A 6,633-nucleotide genomic window follows, 5' to 3' on the forward strand; every position below is an offset into this window, starting at 1 on the left:
AGATAAGTCCCACCCGTGAAGCAGTGACCGATTGGGCAGAATTTCACACTTCCTGCCGTTGAATTTGATGCAACACTCTGGCCAATCACTGTCTCAATTAGCTTGCCATCACTTTTCAGTTGCCTTCAGTGACCTTACTACTAGAGTTTAGATAAATTGGGCAACTCATTTACATAGTTTGTTTTACATTAATTTTGTAAAGTACATTGGATTTTTTCCTGTGTAGGGGAGAACGTTTTATTTAGGAGTATTGTGTGTAGCTCTGTGTTTTCTAACATCAGCTAGGGGGGAAAGCTTGCTAGCGGTCTCCCCACCACGGGCTCTGGCTAACGTTAGTGACTCGCTAAGTCCTAGAAAGATAGATTCGACGGAAGTTTCAGGCGATGAGCATCGTTGACATAGAGATCGTTGACCGCAACTTACAGGATTCTTTACAGTTTTTTGAAATGAAGACCTATGAGTGAATGCAGAGGGGAGACCAAGTAGAGGGAGAGCAGATAGCTATCAAAGCTATCAAATGTTCAGAAAAAGTCCTGTTGGCAAATTTGAGGAAAAGTCGGTAAAGGGGCTATTTCACACAATTTGAGGGTGCTGAATTCAAATATGTTGTTTACCAAGCTCAATTTTGAGTTTTAAGCTTGCTAATTAGCATAATTCACATACTTTTTGGTTTTGCCATCCGATATCATAGGAATTGCAAAAAAGAAGGCATTAATATACTCTTTATGTATCAGATATGTTGTAGGACAGGACAGGAATTACCTCAATGACACTCAAGAAGCAAATGAAAATAAGCTACAACCAAAATATAAATTGAAATAATAGCTAAAATGCAGTATGACGTTTAGAAACAAAATAGATTCCTTGATAATAAATTGATAGAATAGTAGGTGACTGCTCATTTTTCTGTAGAAACTACTTTGTCACTAACTATTATGAACAGTTGTCAGTCTTTACAGAGGATTTACACTGTATTTTTTTTTACTGTAAAGGCGACTGTGCTTGCCTAGTTAAAACATCTCACTGGTGCTCTTTCCTATCATTCAAATTCCAGCCATGCAGAAAAATGGAAGAGTGTGCATGTTTGAGGAGGGGTGAAGAGTGCTATGGAGATTGCATTATTTGCAAAAAATGTATGGTTATGGGATTTTGCAGACGCCTTTGTCCAAAGCGACACACAAATACAAAAACAACATACTGTAATATTTAAAATATAACAGGGAACAGATAGAATGTTTGTCAAACTATAATAAGGAGGATAGCAATAATAAACAACAATGTCAATTCAATCAATAGCCTAATAAAATAAGCAATGAAAATTAGGGGAAAAGCAATAATAAACAATAATGTCCATTAAATCAATAATATAAAAAACAATGACATGGTAAGACTATATTAAGGAGAATATCAATAATAAACAATAATGTCTAATTAATCAACAGCCTAATGGAAATAAAACAATATTATAGAAACCATAATACAGCCATCACCAAATGGCGGACCGCGGTCCGAGTCCGGACCGTGACGTGATCCTATCCGGACCCAGACCATAATAGCCTAATTTAGATTTTCACGTAAGATTTTCAAAGCTGCGCTAAATGTTTCGTTGGTTAGGATAACAGCATTTACTTCAGGAGCTTCAGGAACCATCATTTCGCTTGCTGCTATACTCAGCCAGTTAATTCGGTGAATTCTGATAAAGTCGAGTCAGTGAGTAAAGTAGTCTACTTTACTTAATGGAGAAGAGACTGATAGCCTGAAACGAGCGAGAGGAGACGGGACGAGAAACAATTAGATGGATATCTAAGTTAACGATAAGTAAGTTATTTTCAAATCATCGATTGCTCAAAGAGGAGAAAGCTAGACAGCGAGAACCGAGCTTTATATAACGATACGGGGGCAATACCACGCAAAACTTTACTTTGACGTTAACGCCAACTAAATATGATGTGACAGTTTTGCGCGGAATTGCCCTGGACCTCTTCTATATATATTCTGAGACAGGCGATTTTAAGCGCCAATTTGAAACACCTCTACTAGACAAAGCATATATTTTGAGCATGCATAGGGTAGGCTAGGCCCATTCAACAGTGAACTGAGACCACAGAATATTTTTTACGATTTAAGAAGGCAATATGCCTGGGTTTCCAGGATTTCGGGTCAACCTAAAAAAACAAAAAATTAAACTTGCTGATTAATGGGTTCAAGGAACCAGCTGTGGAATATCCATCCTTGTCTCAGCTCAAATTTTTTTTTAAGTTCACCTTAAGATCTTAAAAATAGCCAAGGCTACTCAGTTTTTCTCCCCAATTAGGCTACTCTTACAGTATATTGCCTTATTTCTCCTCATTTCGAATGTTGCCTTTTAGGCTACTTATTTTATTTCACATTAAACATTAGGCCTACAATCTTCTATTTCTGGAATTTCCCCTTGGGGATCAATAAAGTATCTATCTATCTACAACTAGGCTCCATCCATCCATCCTAATATTATACATACATACATATACATATCCTAAACACGCACGTTAAACATTATGATGCTCCGGACCTTTGCTTGAGGAAATTTTCCGTAACTGGACCTCGCTGAAGATTAATTGAATACCCCTGCCATAATACATAAGAAGCACTTAAAGAATTAAGTGCATGTTGAACAGGAATGTCTTTAGACCCCTCTTAAACAACCCAAAACTAAAAGGAACGGAGACCACTGGGCAACTCATTCCACCAACATGGAACCACTGAGGAAAAGTGTCTTGAATTAGACCTAGTGTTTATGACTGGTCGACATAACAGACAGTCATCAGAAGACCGCAGTGGGCGGTTGGGGATGTATGCCTTGATTATTGAATTAAAATAACTTGGAGCAGATCCAGTCAGTGTCCTATAGGCCAAAGTGAGAGATTTAAATTTAATTCTGTAGGGAGCCAATGGAGAGTAACTAGGAGAGGAGTTACATGTGTCCTCTTTGGCTGATTGAAGACCAGGCGTGCTCCAGCATTCTGAATCAGCTGTAATGATCTTATTACACAATGCCTAAGTTACGTGACGATCTAGTTGGGGTCAGTAAAGTTGAGTCAAGCTGAATGTTAATCTGTTGGGGAATAGCTGTTTTAGCTGGAAACACCAAAACAATTTAGACGAGATATCCTTTATATCCATATCCATAGCATAAAGTGCAACAAAAAGAAACATTCTCCAGTGCATCATTACTGCATATGATGCTGAAAGGGAAGTGGACCTAGGACAAATCCTTAGCTATGAACTGATTAATGTCCCTGTACTGTAGCTATTGCAGGTAGCGATGGTTATTAGTGAAGTGGAAATAAGTCTATACTCACTCAAGTGCTGTCTAGCAATGTGGAATGTCCAGTAGTGATCACTGCAAAAACTGCTCATTCAACATTGATAATAGATCTAGTTATGTCTTTAGGACACCCATCTGACTGCAGCACATTTAAGAAGTATGCAGGAAAGTTTGTAAGAAACTTTTGTATTGTTATTTGGTATTTGTTATGTGGGAGAAAATCATGTTAACTATCAAAGAAATAGATCTAATGTAGAAATCCACATAGATATTGCAACAGATAATGGTGTAGGCCTATCTGATGATGACCTGAGTGGTTGAAACATACTTATTAAATTACACTGGGGGCAAAGAAGACTATCTTCACTTTTTTCCCTTTGCAACTGTCAAAGAAATCCCATAAACACAGGAAGGCCTGGGGTAGCCTACATCAGATGGCCTAAAGATTAGGCTCTTCTGCATAGCATCAAGTGATTTGCATGCAGTAATTTGAACACTGACCTTGATCTAGCCTACTTTGGCTATTTAAAGGTAATTTATTGCCAAAACACCACACAATATAATTGAGCTATAACAAACAATAAAGAACTTAATCACACACAAACTACTATTTTACTGACTACAAAAATAATAATGAAGGAAGTTTAAAGCCCAGAATTGACCAAAAGTGTACCAAATTGCACAATACACAAATGACTCAATACACTTGGAGGAGGCCTGCATCCTTTCTTTTCCAGATATTTTAGGATTTTGATATTGTTTCAGTATCGAGTATCAACATATTTATGGCAGGTATTGTATCGAAGTCATAATTTTGATATTGTGACAACACTATGCCAGAGCCACTCTGTTTTCTAGATGTTGAGGATCGGAGGAGTTAAAGAAGCCCTATGCAAGTCTGGTTATTCCTTCGCTGTTTCTGGGTTTTCGCCTGATTTAGGATCGCATTTTTCACGACATAGCTCCCCCTGCAGCTTCGGTAGCAAGTGACTGCTACGCTAAACCCCCACTAGCTAGCGAGCTAGCCATCAAGAAACCAAGCTAAACACATACAGGGCTCACAATAAAACGGTCGAGCAAACACATTGTTCAAGAGACTATCAAACCACATTACAAAAACGAAGTTCACCCAAGGGTAGGCTACTTACAATTTCAACAGCAACAAAGCCAAGTCGGAGTCCATTTTGCAGTCTTCTTAGAAACTACAATCTGACTACATTTTCGAGGCCTTCCTCCGAGTCACATCCGGATTTCTTCGGTCCAGGACCAGAAAGTTGCATATTCGGTTTTAGATAGATAGATACTTTATTGATCCTCAAGGGGGTTTTCCGCGGAGAAGCACTAGGGGGAGACGAAGCACCCACCAAACGAGCCAAAAAGTGTTGTAGAACCATCAGAACGACTCTCAACCTGCATAATTAAGGTCATTTTTGCTAAAATTGTTGCATAGGGCTTCTTTAATCAGACACGGGTGCATCTCAAAAAAATATTATATAGTGGAAAAGTCCATTGCCCTGCCCAGACAGAGAGATTAAAGGCTCAGAAAACCATTGTTGGTATTTTGACTTAACTAGCTGATTAGCTCTTCTCAGGTTGACATATCTATATTATAAATTATCTATTCTAATATTTTGAGATACTAGATTTTTTTTAATTTCCATTAGCTGTAAACTGTAATCATCAAGATTAGAATAATCAAGATTTAAACAAAAAGGCTTGAAATATTTCACTTCAATCAATCTAGATCATTTGAAAGTTTCACTTTTTGAAATAATTACTTGAAAAATAACGTTTCCATGATTTTAATTTTTTTAGATGCATTGCAAACTGTGTAATGACTCTTTAGTGAACATCTGATATATCCTGCACAACAATCTTCATCTATAGGGAAGAGTATTTGTCTTGCCAAATGATAAAAATACGGGTGAAAATAAAAAAATACTCTTCTGAAAAGTCATATTTATAACCACTATATATTTCAAAATGAATGCAAAATTATAGTGAAGGCAAGGGGAAATTTGATTGGCTGCTATTACATCCATGTGGACATTTTTGAAGATGAAACCATTTAGTGGTGGGTAGCCTATAGGCTTACCATTACGATATACAGTAGGGAGTAGTGAATAGAATACTGGGGAATTTCAGCTTTCCACTTAGCACCAGAAATTTGTTTGTGTGGCCTAAAAGGCTTGTCTATTGCATATTTTCTGACAAACAAATTCTATGAGAAAGATTGGCATGTCATTTTAAATTGAATGTAATGTTACCATTACTGTTTCATATAATACAAAGGAATGCTGTGAAATTGATATCAATCTCTTACCTGTTGCCAACTGGTTTGGGAAGTTACAGAGATACGCTAAGAACTCTTGTGGAACATCTATTTATATGTCGCATTCATGTAAGAGGCTGGTTCATTTTCTAGCATTGCACCAACATGCACTTATGCAATACTTTCAGCTGATTGCAGTTTCCTAGTAAGCTAGATATGCTGAAATTCAACGGATTTGAAAATGACACACCACCCCCCTCAACGTATCTGAATTTAGCACTTGTGTGACTTCCAGCAGGGAACAGTGAAATTAAATTTAAATGAAAGATTTCAGATGTAAAACCCTCGAAATCTGTCTGTGCACTTTTCTTTTAAGTGAGCTTTTTTTTTATCAGTGGTATTTAGCGGGTTTTGAACCAAAATTATTTGATTGACGTATACTATGTGTGGAGAGCATTTACTGACCATCGTTATCTTTTTTTTGACGGAGGTGGTGGCTAGAGGATTTTGCATCTGAACTCTTCAATTGGTGCATTGAATTGTTTCAGAAGTGCAGCAAATATTGTAAACAAAGGTTTTAAAAGCTGGAACTAGTAGCGGCAGTTTGTCCTGCAAGTTGAGAAATTAGTTGATATGTGGCGGAAAGAAGTAGTTCTACAAACAGTTTCAGAGATTAAAACGTTTACATTATAACAGGAAATGAACACAACGCAAGTGGCAACAGTGGAATAAGCGGGATAATGGACTTCACGCCGTTCAACTACACAAAGTTAATACACTCCGCCTTGTGTCTGGCCATTTTACCATCTAGAATGCAGTGGCGGCTGCTGGTCTTTCAAAGAGGGAAAGCTAATTTTTGGCCTACATCATAAAAATTGTCCATTTATTTATACGTAAATTCTGCCCTACGTCCCTTTTCAAGAAAATGCTCTGTGACCCTGTCGTATCAACTAGCCATCTTTTCCAGTGACTCAGTGTTCTCTCAATGGCCAGCAGAGTGGGTGTAGGACTTTAGCGGCTTTAAACAATAGAGGCTCCTTTCTACACCTGCCGA

The 6,633-nt window shown here is 37.7% G+C and overlaps 1 protein-coding gene across 2 annotated transcripts in view; it reads right to left on the reverse strand.

Annotated features, from left to right (window-relative positions):
* Positions 1 to 5,677, reverse strand: part of LOC143121477 (delta(14)-sterol reductase TM7SF2) — a 59,526-nt gene extending 53,849 nt beyond the window's left edge. Inside the window, exon 1 of one of the 2 annotated variants that reach the window (XM_076281842.1) lies at positions 5,631 to 5,677. The gene's annotated coding sequence lies outside the window, so the exon portion shown is untranslated. Of the gene's footprint in view, positions 1 to 4,455; positions 4,554 to 5,630 lie in introns of those variants that run through there. The other variant, XM_076281843.1, reaches the window with a different exon arrangement.
* Between the last annotated feature and the right edge of the window lie 956 nt (positions 5,678 to 6,633).

The sequence above is a fragment of the Alosa pseudoharengus genome, unplaced genomic scaffold (assembly GCF_046254945.1).
Source record: "Alosa pseudoharengus isolate Yale_2024_CS ecotype anadromous, Long Island Sound unplaced genomic scaffold, YU_APseudo_1.1 YU_APseudo_1.1_scf_13, whole genome shotgun sequence".
NCBI lineage: Eukaryota > Metazoa > Chordata > Actinopteri > Clupeiformes > Clupeidae > Alosa > Alosa pseudoharengus.